At 35.7% G+C, this 16,280-nt stretch overlaps 1 pseudogene; it reads left to right on the forward strand.

The window, feature by feature from the left end:
• Positions 1-11,728: 11,728 nt before the first annotated feature.
• On the forward strand, positions 11,729-14,922 carry LOC140805366 (arginine-specific demethylase JMJ20-like; annotated as a pseudogene).
• Positions 14,923-16,280: the final 1,358 nt, after the last annotated feature.

The following is a 16,280-nucleotide window of genomic DNA, read 5'->3' on the forward strand; positions in this document are numbered from 1 at the left end:
ATAAACACGAGGATAACAATCGAAATTTGATACGAACCTTCGAAGAACGACGCCTACGACAACCCGCACAAGCACGATCGAAAAACGCCACAAAGTTATAAACTTTGATAAGTTTGATTTGATTTAACAAAGCTAAACCTTTAATTGTTTGAGAGAAAACTCAAGAACAATGATAAAAATATCAATAATAATCTGAAAAGTGTGTCAAATTTCGTGCAAATATCTCTACTTATTAGAAAGAGATTGTAAATCTAGTTACCAAAATAATCAAAACACTAACTAGGAAACTAGGAATCTCCCGAAACTGGCTAGCGCTCGGGCGGTAAATTATTACCGCTCGAGCGCCAAGGTCTCTGTACTATTCGCGCTCGGGTGGTAGAATGTTGCCGCTCGAGCGCCGGGTGTTCTGGAAATCACGTCTTGGACAGTCCATCTGGCGCTCGGGCGGTAGTTTTTTACCGCTCGGGCGCGAAGCATTCTGCTACTTTTCTTCCTTCATCACTTGAATGGTGTTCCTATGACTTCCAAACTCAATCCCATGCACCACAAACCTTTCAGCACTCTGTCCCTTGCTTGTAAGTCCTTCTTTATTGCTCATAAGTTCGTGCAACGCTTCCTTGAACTTCTTTAATCGTCCCCTCGTGATTGGTCCCTCCGGCAACTCCAAAGGGTCCCATGCTTTCCTTGGCGCCTGACCATCCGTTTTCGCATCATCCTCCCCTTCTTGAAAAGGATTTGTCCTCAAATCCAGCTCGTCACCTACATCAAACAACGACAAGTCACTAACATGAAAAGTAGAACTCACGTTATACTCACCTGGTAGATCGAGTTTGTAGGCATTGTCATTGATCCTTTCAAGGACTTGAAATGGTCCATCGCCCCTAGGTAATAGTTTTGAACGTCTCTTCTCGGGGAAACTTTCCTTCCTCAAGTGTAACCACACCCAATCTCCCTTCTCAAATATCACTTTCTTCCTTCCCTTGTTGGTTTGCTTGGCATTTTGCTCATTCTTCTTTTCAATATTGGCATTGACCTTTTCATGCAAACTCCTAACAAATTCAACTTTCTTTTTGCCATCTATGTTTAACCTTTCACTCATAAGTAACGACATCAAATCCAACGAAGTTAAAGGATTAAAACCATACACAATTTCAAATGGCGAATAATTAGTAGTAGAATGCACGCAACGATTATATGCAAACTCAACAAATGGCAAGCAATTTTCCCAATTCTTTAAGTTCTTTTTAAGAATAGCACGTAATAAAGTTCCTAACGTCCTATTAACTACCTCAGTTTGACCATCAGTTTGAGGATGACAGGTCGTAGAAAACAGTAATTTAGTGCCAAGTTTAGCCCATAGTGTTTTCCAAAAGTAACTTAAGAATTTAACATCACTGTCCGACACAATAGTCCTAGGCATGCCATGCAACCTAACGACTTCTCTAAAGAACAAATCCGCAATGTTAGAGGCATCATCAGTCTTGTGACAAGCAATAAAATGTGACATCTTAGAAAACCTATCCACAACAACAAATATAGAGTCCCTCCCCTTCTTTGTCCTAGGTAACCCCAAAACAAAGTCCATAGAGATATCAACCCAAGGTTCACTAGGGACGGGAAGTGGTGTATATAATCCACGTGGTAGTGTCCTAGACTTAGCTTGTCTACAAGTTATGCACTTCTCACAAATACGCTCAACATCACGCTTCATGTGTGGCCAATAAAAATATTCATGCAAAGCATTTAAAGTTTTAGTCACACCAAAGTGTCCCATTAAGCCACCCCCATGTGCCTCCCTAACAAGTAATTCACGAATAGATGATCTAGGGATGCACAACCTATCTTCTCTAAACAAGAAACCCTTGAGCAAGTAGAATTTATCATGTGGACCATGCATACAAGTTTCAAACACTTCTTTAAAATCATCATCTAGCACATACAATTCTTTAACAAGCTCAAACCCCAAGATTTTAGATTCCAAAGTATAGAAAAGCACATACCTCCGTGATAGTGCGTCGGCCACTACATTTTCCTTACCTTGCTTGTACTTGATGACGTAGGGGAATGTCTCTATGAATGCCACCCACTTGGCATGCCGCTTGTTCAGCTTTTTTTGCCCCTTGAGGTGCTTTAGAGACTCATGATCCGTATGAATCACAAACTCTTTAGGCCTCAAGTAATGCTGCCACGTCTCAAGAGTCCTCACAAGCGCATAGAAATCCTTGTCATACGTGGGATAGTTTAGCGCTGCCCCATTGAGCTTTTCACTGAAGTAAGCCACCGGCCTTCCTCCTTGCATCAACACGCCACCAATACCTACACCTGAAGCATCACATTCAATTTCAAAGATGTTAGCAAAATCGGGTAAAATAAGTATAGGAGCATTAATTAATTTTTGCTTAATGAGATTGAAGGACTTCTCTTGCTCCTCGCCCCAATGAAATGGAACGTTCTTCTTGATCACTGCCGTCATTGTTGCTGCCAATGTGCTAAAATCTTTTACAAACCTCCTATAGAAGCTTGCAAGACCATGAAAACTTCGGACTTGACCAACAGTAGTAGGCGTTGGCCAATCTCGAATAGCACTTACCTTGTCTTCATCAACTTGTATACCCTGTGAGCTTACCACAAAACCAAAGAAGACAAGTTTGCTAGTACAAAAATCACACTTCTTCAAGTTACCATATAAATTTTCAGCCCTTAGTGTGATTAGTACAAGTCTCAAGTGACTAACATGCTCATCCAAGTTTTTGCTATACACAAGAATATCATCAAAGTAAACCACAACAAATTTTCCTATGTACGCACGCAAAACATAGTTCATTAACCTCATAAAGGTGCTAGGAGCGTTAGTTAAGCCAAAAGGCATGACCAGCTACTCATATAACCCGTACTTGGTTTTAAAAGCCGTTTTCCACTCATCACTTTCTCTCATCCTAATTTGGTGATACCCACTCTTCAAATCAATTTTGCGAAATATACAATCACCATGCAATTCATCTAACATATCATCTAGTCTAGGTATGGGATGCCTATACTTAATGGTAATGTTATTAATTGCCCTACAATCTACACACATACGCCATGAGCCATCTTTCTTAGGAACTAATAAAACAGGCACATCACAAGGAGACATGGACTCACGCACAAAACCCCTATCTAACAACTCACTTACCTGCCGTTGAAGCTCCTTGGTCTTCTCCGGATTGCTCCTATAAGCTGGGCGATTTGGCAATGCACTCCCGGTCACCAAATCAATTTAGTGTTCAATTCCCCTCAATGGTGGTAGCCCTTGAGGTAGCTCCTCCGGAAATATATCATCAAATTCCTGCAAAAGTGAAACAACAATGCTCGGAAGGGATCCGGCTATATCACTTGTGTTAAAGAGGACCTCTTTATAAAGAATCAACACAAGTGGTTCATGTGTGTGCATCAAGTGTTTCAACTCACCTTTTTGGGCCATATATGTCTTCTTTTGGGCCTCTTTCCTATCATTTTCTTTCCTCTCACTTTCTTTCCTCTCATTTTTCTTTTGTATGGCTATCTCACTCTTTTGGTCACTCTTTTTTTCAGCCATTTCTTTTTTATTTTCCAAGGCCACCTCACTTTTTATTTCACTCTTTCTTTCGGCCTCATCTCTCTTCTTTTTTTTCAAATGGTCCTCCAACACTTGCTTTGGGGACAAAGGAAGTAATACAATGGTTTCTTTCTTCAAGACAAATGAATACTTATTCTTGAACCCATCATGTGACACACGCCTATCATATTGCCAAGGTCTACCCAACAAAATATGACATGCATGCATGGGTACAACATCACACAAGACCTCATCAACATACTTCCCAATAGAAAAAGACACCAAAACTTGTTTGTTCACCTTTACCTCCGCACAATCATTCAACCATTGAAGCCTATATGGTTGACTATGTTTTAATGTAGGTAAACCCAATTTTTCTACCATCTCACTACTAGCCACATTAGTACAACTTCCCCCATCTATGATAAGATTGCAAACATTGCCATTCACAAAACATCTAGTATGGAACAAGTTTTCCCTTTGATTAGTCTCCTCCTCCTTGACTTGGGCACTCATGATACGCCTAGTCACTAATGCTTCACCTACAACCGCCTCATATTCCTCATCAGGATCCTCTAACGTAGGCATCTCATCATCATCATCACCCTCACTATGCGACTCATACTCACCATAGTCATTTAAAATCATCACTCTTTTATTAGGACACTCACTAGCAATATGACCCAACCCTTGACACCTAAAACATCTAGTATCTCTAGCTCGATTAAGAGGAGTTTCAGATTTACCTTGCACTCCTTGTTTAGGCGCCTCTTGTTTAGTCTCAACCTTGGGCTTTGTCCACAACTTGTTTTCATCACGTTTTGCCACGTTTGGTCGCCAAGAAGTTGACGAACTCCCACCTTGATTGGTGCGGCCAACTCCACGCCTTTTGAGTTGTTGCTCCACCTTTATGGCCATTTGCACCATCTCGTCTAGATCCAAGTATTGCCTAAGCTTCACTTGATCTTGAATCTCCCTGTTCAAACCACAAAGAAAACGTTCCATGGTCTCCTCACTATCCTCCTGAGTATTTGCCCTAATCATGACTACCTCCATCTCCTTATAGTAGTCCTCCACACTCTTCAACCCTTGCCTCAAAGTTTGTAACCTCTTAAACATCTCCCTATAATAGTGATTGGGCACAAACCTCTTCCTCATGACCCTCTTCATCTCATCCCAAGACTCAATGGGTCTCTCATTATACCTCCTTCTAGTGGTCACTAATTGATCCCACCAAATGAGAGCATAGTCTAAGAATTCAACCACCGCCAACCTCACCTTCTTTTGTTCGGAGTAGTGGTGACATTCAAATAGGAACTCTACCCTCTTTTCCCACTCTAGGTATGCCTCCGGGTCAGATTTCCCATGGAACGATGGAATTTTCATCTTAATGCTACCCATGTGACCATCTTCCCTAGTCTCCTCATATCTACCCCGCATGGCTTCCCTTTTTCCTCTCCCAAATCCTCTACCTCTTCCATTCCTACCCCAATTCTTATTTTGACTCTCATCGCCTCGTCCCAGATCATATTCCTCATCATCTCTACCCAAATCCCTAGGCTTAGATTTACCCCCACTAACACTAACCTCAAGTTTACCCAACCTCTCATGCAACGAATCCATTTGGGTCGTCATCATCCTACTAAAATCCCCAAACAACGCATCTATTTGGACCTTGGACAACCCCGAATTCGAACTATCTCCTACCTCCCTCTCTATTTAATTTCAAAGTTGTACCTGCAAGAAAAACGTTAGTATAAAACAAATGATCCTCACCCAAATGCTCACGGTCACTCCAAAGAAATTCACTCGTCTCTCCTCTCTTTTTTTTTTGCTCACAACAAATACTCACTAGTCACTCCAAAGAAATAACACTCACACTCAAGTAATGTCACTCAAATTTGAGGGTTCTCTCAAGAGCGTCAAGCTTTGTATTTTGCGTAAATCAAACAATCAAGTTTCAACTCGTGACAAATGCGACCGACTCACTTGGACTGTGTAGACAATAAATTCGAATGTATGAACTATATTTTTTTTTTTTGACTGTGAGAGGCAATTGAATATGACTCTCTAGAGAAAATAGAACAAGATATCAAAAAGAAATAATGGTGAATTTTCGGAATTTTTGTTCTTTTTTTTTTTTTTAGTACTACTCGAAAATCCCAAAAAAAAAGACACCAAAAAATTTTCGAGAATCACAGATTCACGAAAAATACGAAGAACGATAGAACAAAACAGATCTGAAAACAAACGAAGAAATAATACAGATCTGCAATTTAAAAAACAAGATAACTTACTTGAATTTCAATGAACCTAAGCTCTGATACCAAATGATGTGAATCTTGATACGAATAAATAGCAAACACGATTAAAACGCAATCGCACCCTCTATTTAATTACGATAATAAGACTCGTGTGTTTTCCCGATTTTTTGAATCAAGTAATTGATGTGTTATTCACCTCTAAACTATAAAAGTTTAGCAACAAATAAACACGAGGATAACAATCAAAATATGATACGAACCTTCGAAGAACGACGCCTACGACAACCCGCACAAGCACGATCGACAAACGCCACAAAGTTATAAATTTTGATAAGTTTGATTTGATTTAACAAAGCTAAAGCTTTAATTGTTTGAGAGAATACTCAAGAACAATGATAAAAATATCAATAATAATCTGAAAAGTGTGTCAAATTTCGTGCAAATATCTCTACTTATTAGAAAAAGATTGTAAATCTAGTTACCAAAATAATCAAAACTCTAACTAGGAAACTAGGAATCTCCCGAAACTGGCTCGCGCTCGGGCGGTAAATTTTTACCGCTCGAGCGCCAAGGTCTCTGTACTATTCGCGCTCGGGCGGTAGAATGTTGCCGCTCGAGCGCCGGGTGTTCTGGAAATCACGTCTTGGACAGTCCATCTGGCGCTCGGGCGGTAGTTTTTTACCACTCGGGCGCGAAGCATTCTGCCACTTTTCTTCCTTCATCATTTGAATGGTGTTCCTATGACTTCCAAACTCAATCACATGCACCACAGACCCTTCAGCACTCTGTCCCTTGCTTGTAAGTCCTTCTTCATTGCTCATAAGTCCGTGCAACGCTTCCTTGAACTTCTTTAATCGTCCGCTCGTGATTAGTCCCTCCGGAAACTCCAAAGGGTCCCATGCTTTCCTTGGCGCCTGACCATCCGTGTTCGCATCAATTTTCTCTCCTATAAATACCCAAGTTTGCTCATTCATTTGGGACATGAGATATTGTATTATACTACATTCAATAAACTCTCTTTCTACTTAATGAATCTTGTACTGACTTGAGCATCTGAGTAGCCAAGCCATAAACCCTTCAAGCGCCCCATTGACATTTTCTTGTTGAGTGTGTGCATATCATCTGACCCGAGCTCATCCTACCCTCTCAAGGGTGCTCACAAGCTGGGCCACCCGAGCCCATCTCATCTGGACAAGCACAAGCCAGACCTATCCCATCAGGCCAAGTCAGACTCAACCCATCAACAATCAGGCCCGATCACCCAAACTCATCCTATTAGGTCATATCAGACTCATCCCATCAGGTCAAAAGTATTCACAGGAAAAGCTCACCTCTTTGTTTAGTAGATTATTTACCCAATTCACTCGATCTACTAAGCATCATCAGTAAAATTACTATATTAATTCCATATTTGTTTGTTTGTCTTTTACATTTGTTCGTCTTTATATATATATATATATATATATATATATATATAATCAAACATTATATATTAAAAGTATAAACAAATTCATTGGCTACCCTTACTATATCTTACATTATCTTATTATATCGAATAAATTAACTGAATTCTTCAAAACGAATAGTCAATATCCCTGATATTCTGTTAGGAATAAGAATCTTGCGACAGATGACTCAGAATTGACAGGTTTGATAAATGAGAGCATGGGCCATGGGGTATATCAAACGGAAATAATTGTTCATCTATTAAATTTTTTTTAAATTTATAAAGCTTTTTTCCCCCAAAAAATCATAACTTTATCATAAATATATTAAATTGTTCCGTGTTCAGAGCGGAGCATCTTGCAAAATAATGCAACTACAGTATATAATTTTTAAAAAAATGACATTTCACTATATTTATTACTATATTTTAAACTTAAGGTACTTGTACTTATTGATATGATATGTTAATGTGCGGGGGCGGATCTAGGATTTCGATTTTGTGGGGGTCGTTTATAAAATACATACAAAATATTATAAGAAGAAATACAAAAATTTCATCGGTTATATTCAACTAAACATAAATAATACGTTTTTAACAAGAAAATTTCTAAATAAAAAGAATTTGACGTTCCTTAAAATTTTCAAAGTCTTCATTAATAATAAAATTTATACAAATATTTTTAACAAATTTTTCTTTCAATAAATATCATCAAAGCATCCGAGAGAAAATCATCATTTATTTTGCTCTGAAGCCTAGCTTTGACGATATTCATAATTGAAAATGACAGTTTTGTAGTAACGATTGAAACTAGAAGAGCCAGCATAGTCAGAATTTGATAGTAGAAAAAGTTTTTCATATATGATAAATTTAAAAATAATAAAATATTAAAAATTCTAAAAGCAAATCATTTATTAAAAAAAGAAAATACTAAAACCTAGCCAAGATTCGAACCCTAAGGTCCACATATATTGAAAATTTGCCTTGCCATTAAGATACATGATCTTTAATTTATTATTGTGGACCAAAATATAGATATCTAGAATTTCAACTCAAAATAATAATTTGGGTGGGCCGTGGCCCTCGTGGCCCTAGCGTAAATCGCCCCTCTGTTTAATGTGACACAAAATGTCAAATTAAATTATATAATTTAAAGGATATGTTTTTATTTGTGAGACGCATCAACCCTACCGATATTCACAGTTAAAAATTAATACTCTTAGTATAAAAAGTAATTAATTTTCATGAATGACCAAATAAGTTATCTGTCTCACAAAATACGGACATGTGACACTGTCTCACACAAGTTTTTGCTTAACTTAAAAAAATAACATTTAATTTTTTTTTTTGTTTTAACAAACACCCGAAGAGGTCTTAATCGTAATTTTTTAATCATTATCTTGATCAATTTTATTTTTTTTAAACTTCATAATATTCCTCAAATTATGTAGCCACCAAATCCGTAACTATTATGATTTTGTTTTTTGTTAAGGTTTTTTCAAATATAATTTTTTCAATCTGATCACGGGTAATCAAATTTTATTTTTATTGAAAAATGATAAAAAAATTGTATTCAAAAGATATAGTCGAATTAAAAAAAAAAAGATAATATCTATTAACATTTAAATATTTCTGATTTGTTCATATCTATTAGAATTATAAATAATTGAATAAAATTTAGAATAACATCACTAAACAAAGTACTTTAAAAATAAAAATTCATTATATAAACTCAATATATAATTAGTGATGTAAATGAGTCGAGCTGTTCGCGAGTTTTTCGGATCTCGGCTCGTTAAAAAGCTCGTTCGGGCTCGTTCGTTAAGCTTATCGAGCCGAGCCCGAGCCTTATTTTGGGCTCGACAATTTTGTTGAGCCGAGCTTGAGATTAATTATGTTCGGCTCGTTAGCTCGTGAACATGTTCGATAATAGGTTCGTGAGCTCAAAATTGAGCTCGGCTCGGTTAGCTGGCTCGTGAGCTCGAGCTCGAGCTCGGCTCGTTTAAGTGGTTCGCGAGCTCGGGTTCGAGCTCGGCTCGTTTAGGTAGACCGTGAGCTCGAATTTGAGATAATTAATGAGTTATAATATTAAAGTAATTATGTATGAGAAATAATAATAAATTAAAAATAAAAATCTATACATATTATAAAAGTGTGAATTAAGGTCAAAGTCTTTTGTTTTTTATTTGCTTGTAGATGAAGTGAACATATATTTTTCACAAAATATTAAATTGAATATGATTTGTTTTATTTTGTAAATCTATAATCTTTTGAATAAGTTATATATGCAAGAAATTTCTCAGAAAAAAATTAATATATACAAATTTAATACTTCCAATAATATAGTATGAAATATAAAAAAAAAATTATGTTATCTTAATTTTGAATTTTTGTATTTAAATAATATATTGCATAAATATGTTATATCATTAAAGAGTTGAACACTTTTTGATAAATATAATAAAATATTAATTAAATCATATTTTGTCAGTTGTCTAGAAGATAAAATAACCAAAATTCATTGATTTTATTTGCTTATAAATTAAGTTAAAATATTTACAAAAAATAAATATAATTTGTAGAATACTGAAATAACAAAATTCTTTGATTTTATTTGCTTGATGAAACAAATATTTTTTAACAAAACACATAATTGTGTGGAAATTTGTAGAGGCATCAAATAGAGAAGAATATACATTTCTTCTCATAAGATATGCTAATGAAGATGGCGAGAATATTGTATTTCAAAGAGAAGAAAAAATTGATGACAAAAAAAATCGTGAAAGCAATATAAATTGAAAATATAAAAGAAGAAAAAATTTGACGCAATAATTTAATTTAAGGTTTAGAATATATTATGTATATTATATTTTTATTTTTCATAAATCAATAACACGTGATAAAATAAGTGGTCAATGTTATGTATTATACTTTTTTCTTCTCTCAAATTTAATTTTAATACCTATTGTGATATCAATTTTATATTATATTTTCTACAACGTCTAATTTATACAAAATTATAATATTTATTACTAATATGTTTTTGAACAATTATTAATTTATTTAGATTGTGCTTGGATAAATTGATTTCAAATTTATGGATTAGAATTATAATTTTATTGTTAACAATGAAACAATATATCAAATCTTGAATCTACACATTACTTATTTACATATTATTATTTATATAAAGTAGAATAAATTTCATATAATATTATTATTTGGTGGACTTGAACAATATCATAACTAACATGAAATACTACTATATAAACATGAAATGAGTGAATTTGAAGTTTATGATGTTACATCTCTAAATAACAAAATACATTTGAATGTATTGAAATCCATGGATTTGAAATCCTTCCAATCAAGAATAACCTTAGATTTATAACACATAAAAATTTTTAAAACAAATATCTTTTGAAATCATTTTATAATACATATAGTATAAATTATATTACATTGAATTTCCTACGGATAATGCTAAAGGTACAACTAATATATAGTACTGTGATATTTACAACAATTATATCGTGAGATTTTGTTATTATCTAATGAGATTTTATATTTAATTTATCATGAGATTTTGATAAATGAAATTTCTATTGATTTTTTTGAATTGTAAGAATTATTGTACAAATTTGGTTGCACATAACATTACTCATTTCTATCGACTAATATAGCATGAAATCATTAATATATAATTTTTTGTAAATTAATCTCTTCTGATCTCATTTCTTTAAGAACAATTATTGATAATAGAAATGTATTTTCACGTGCGTCGCACGTATATTTACCTAGTTATATTAACAATGTGAATGTTATGATAATAATCACTAGTAGAAAAATCGGATTTTATTTCGGCAGGCTTTACTTCGACAATAATAAATTACGAAGTAATACATTACTAATAACTTCAGTAATAACACAAGCGAAGTAAAATAATATATTTTACTTCGGATGTTTAAAAATACGGGCTTCACTATATTTTACTTCGGTATATCAATGTTGACGAAGTAAAAAAATAAGAAAAATAATTTCATGCTGAAGTAATAAGATGAATCGAGTAGATTAATAAATGAAATTAAACTACATTTAGCGACGGTTTGTTGCTTAAAAACCGTCGCCGATTTAATCAGCGACGGTGTATCGCTTACAAACCGTTGCTGATTTAATCCGCGACCGTCTTTCAAAACTCCGTCGCTAAATGCCGAGCCCGAGCCCGATACCAAAAGCTCGTAACGAGCCCGAGCCGAGAAAATTGTTGAACGAGCCGAGCCCGAGCCTAATACTGTTCGGCTCGGCTCCTTTACATCCCTTGATATAATATTACTTTAACAAGAGCAACGTAAATGTCACGGTTGCTAATAAGGCATTCTAACAAAATCGATACTTCGGATCCTGCTTGTATGAAAGAGAAGATACAGAAAGAGAACGGGGAAGATGGCTGTATGCCAGAATGAGCATCTTGTAAAGATTCCAATTTGCTTAAATCTTCGTCATTTGCAGGAGTACCCAGAGTGCAATAATGCCTACAGTACTCCATCTTTTTTCTGTGATGACTGGCTGAATCTGTATCTTGATAAATACAGTATGCATAGTGATCCCGACTCTTTACGAGGAAGAGACGAAATTAGTTGCTCTGACAACCGTTTCGTATATATGGGAGCAAAAAGGTGCGTTAATGTTCTGAATGAACTCATTTTGTAAACCACTGATTCATTCGAAGATGAATGCATGTCGAAAATGGTTTCGGGTCAATATACACAGTTAGACTTCGAGAGACGATGTGAAACTTTTGATTGCAAGTGGGGGTACATGGACACCGCATCATGCTGATGTTTTCAGGCCATACAGTTGGTCGGCAAATGTGTGTGGCCGGAAACAATGGTACTTTCTTTCTCCAGGGTATGAATGCATTTTCTTATAGTTTACTGTTGCAGAGCAGAATTGCCATTTTTTTTACTTGAATATCAAGGAAAAAAGATGACAATTTTGGGAAATAAGGGAAATGAATGGGCATATCATCTTTTCTCATTTGTCTGATGCAGAAAACTGCCATATAAATTCAAATGTATGAACCATTAAATTGGTGTACAAAAAAGATGAAAGGTATTTCTTGTATCAGGGGAAATAAGCAAATTTCTTAATCTCTTGTTTCCACTCGTAGGCTCAATTTGGACCTTCAAATCTTAGAAAGGCTGCTCATACTTCTACATTTTTATTCAGGAATATGAGGTTTTCTGTGCCTAACACCTTTGAAGATGTTTGCAAATCAAAGTTCCCTGGAATTGATGAGGTATAATTATTCTCCAAATACGTTAACTTCTTCTTCGAGGTGATTTTAAAGGGAAAACAATATATTTACAGTTACTAGAAATATGCAAGTCTAGGCAATCTGGATGGAGTGTATTCAAGAACAGAATGAAATCATCTTTGTCCCCAGTGGCTGGTATCATCAAGTTCATAATTTGGTATGCTTTGTACATTGGCTCTATTTTCTATATTCTTCATTTCCCACATAGTTTGCAAATTATTGAAATGAGCTTTATGTTTCTTTTCCTAAATGCTATTCTTCTAAATTTTTAACTACGAAATGAAGGTTACAGACATTCAAACAAAATTGTGTGCTTCCTTCATAACTTTTAAGGATCCAAAACTGTGTTACACAGAAACTAACATAGGATAATCATGTATAGTTATATTATCAAGTGCTATAGTCCTTGGACCTTGCGCCATGATGTAAGAATTGTGTTCCGCACATAATGTGCACAAACAAACAGGGATATATGGATATTGTAGGTTGACATTGCTGATGCTTGCAATGATTACTATTGGATTTAGTTGCATAGCTCTTGTTTTTGGTGATTGAGTAAATTTCAGCATCATGGGATCTGAAGTGAATGTTCTGAAGACTTATAACTCATTGCGTACTTTTCTTTTTGCCACCGATCATAGAGTTATACAACTGAGAGAGCTTGTATTCATACCTGATTATGTATGCTAGATGCTAATGTCCAACAATCTCTGTGATTATCCGGAGGATAAGATATTAGTTAACCAGAATTGTTTCAATGCCTACAACATATCTTGGGTGGTATGGACATTATTGAATCAACTATTCAGACAAAAAGTGTTTTTATTATAATGCATAAGGATTCACTGCTCTTATGGTATCTCCTCTCTTCAGTGGGATTTGCTTTTGAGGGAATATCGCGAGGCTAGGTGGTACATTGAAGATATCAAGGACATATGTGACGATTTTGAAGGGCTGTGCCAGAAAAATCTTGCAGCTAATGCAGGTATGCCTTTTATTTTTCCTCAGCTTTTGAGAACCAAGTCTTGAAAATATTGGAAATCATTGTTTCAATCACTGTGTGCACAAATCTTTAATATATTAAGGACATCACAGGATAAGAATACAAATGCAACAACCATAAATGCTTGCATTCCTTGCATGCAATTTATCGTCAATATTGATAGAAAAACCAATTATACCATATTAACGCATTAAAATTCGAAAAACATGCACTGACAAACACATTTTAGTTTGTAGTAATTCAATCAATACCTGACTACATCATTACTACATCATTTTTCTACTTTTTTTGGGTATTTCTAACGCACCACTTATTTGACTCCAAAAGTGTGGTCTCTGTTTGTAGTGATTTCTTGAAAATGTTTGTGCGTCATAATTTGGAATCAACTTTAATATTTATCAGTGATTTTACTGGGATAAGATATCCTAGATGGAGTTGTATTTCCATGTAGGAATGGATTTTAACGATCTTTTCATCTTCATGATTCGGTTTGCCTTTGCGAATCTGATCTTACTTCACCAATTGACAAGACGGTGGAGATATGCACTGGAATTCATCTCAAATGACTCAGGCTACTCTTTCCAATCTGAAAAGTATCCAAGAAATTTCCTTTGAACATGAAATCTGAGGACACATGGGAAAATCAATGTCTCCGGTTACATTTTAGGGAAACTGTGAGGCCCGTGGCCGAAGAGGGCGGGGGGTGATCGTCGGTGCCATCAGTTGCACGGACAATGAGCGGCTCCTGGCAGGCTTCTAGGTGGAGAGAACATGAATGAACCGACCCACACGGGAATGAGAGAGATTCCGAGACTGTTCAATGTAATGGACTGTGTAGTTGAAGAGGGCTTAAAAGATTTGATTTGTACTACTCATATCACGAAAGTGCATCTTCTTTTCGGTAGCTCATCACATAAAAACTCCAAAGTTAAGCGTGCTTGACTTGGGACAATTTTGAGATGGGTGACCTCCTGGGAAGTTTCTTAGGGTGCGTGTGAGTGAGGACATTGAGGATCAAATGTTCATGGAGTTCTGCAATGATCTGGGGAGAACTTAGGAAATGGTATTCAACCATTGTAACACGAATGGTAATCTTAATCTAACCTTACTGGAACAAGGACGATTTAATCTTTCCGACTTTTTGGGTTTTCAAATTTGTAGTCCTGATGAGCTTGTTAGATTTGTGGACTATGCTTACAAAGTCGTCGGAACTGAAATTTGATGATTCTGTTGCTGTAGATTATTAAGCAATTCAAATGTTGTAGTCAGTTGACTTATATAAAAACCAGCATCACTAATGTAATTTCATGTTTGAAAAGACCCTTCATTACAAAAAAAAAAAAAATAATTCTAATTAGCGGCGGTTTTTTCCGTCGCAAATCATATTAACGACGATTTTAGCGACGGAACTTAACACCGTCGCTAAAGTCACCATCACAATATCCGACGGTTTTTCAAAAAATTAGTGACGATTTTGAGTAGATAAACCATCGCTAGTTAGCAACGATTTTTTATATAAACCGTCGTCAATTTAGTAATGGATTATGGCAAAAACCGTCGTTAATTAACGAAAGTTTTTGACTAAATCGTCGCTAATTAGTGGCTGCATATGACAAAACCAGTCGCTAAGCGGATATGACAAAAACTGTCGCAAAACACGTCGCTAATTAGCGACGGTTTAGTCAAAAACCGTAATCAAATCCGTGAATTTTTATTTTAGCTCAATCGAATACTCTTAACCCTTTGACTGGAAATTGATTCGCATCATTATTCATTTGTTCTATCTCATCGAAAATTTGTAATTATTAAAACTGTCATTGAGAGTTTATTAAATGAATCGTGTAAAACATCTGGTAAAACTTTATTACAAGAATTCTAAAAAAAATTATATATATACGAATTATGTAAGGCTCGAAGATTTAGTTATCATAATCAGAGGGATTTGTTGATAATTAAGATGATTGTAGATGTATTTCATTGGACTAGAAAAGAAAGGGAAATGTATAATAAAGATGTGAATGATAGTCAAAAGAATAAGTAAGGTCGAAGCTATGGCGCACATGCGCGAAGGAGTGCGCGCATATGCATGAGAATTCCAGTAGCATTGGCGCATATGCGCGGAAAGAGTGGCGCATATGCGACATGTACAGCAACCTTGGCGCATATGCGCGAGAGTAGTGGCGCATATGCGCGGAGCGTCCAGAACCATTGGCGCATATGCGCGAGTTTAGTGGCGCATATGCGCGAGTGCTAAATCTGCCGAGACAGTAGGTTCGGCGCATATGCGCGAGTAATGCCGCGCATATGCGCGAGACGTGTATTTCAAAGGATTTGCCATGTGTCTTGAATCATGCAAGATATATATACAAAGGCCTCGATTCTTTCCTTCATTTCAGCAGAAGCATTCGAAAAGGCTGAGGGAAAAGCTTCATTTCTTCTTCCTTTCAAATTGTGCTCTTGCAAGATTTAGCAACCCAAATTTAAATCCGACTGCGGTTTTGAGCTTCTCTCTTCATTATCTACAAAGTGATGTAAGTTTTATGTAATTTCAACAAGTTTCGAAATTCAGATGTTTGGGAAATGAGAATATGATAGTTATATTGTGTTCTTGACATATTGAGCATGATATAATTGAAAACGGATCAAAGAAATGATATCATATGCATTTCCTATGA

The sequence above is a fragment of the Primulina eburnea genome, chromosome 11, assembly GCF_022965805.1.
Source record: "Primulina eburnea isolate SZY01 chromosome 11, ASM2296580v1, whole genome shotgun sequence".
NCBI lineage: Eukaryota > Viridiplantae > Streptophyta > Magnoliopsida > Lamiales > Gesneriaceae > Primulina > Primulina eburnea.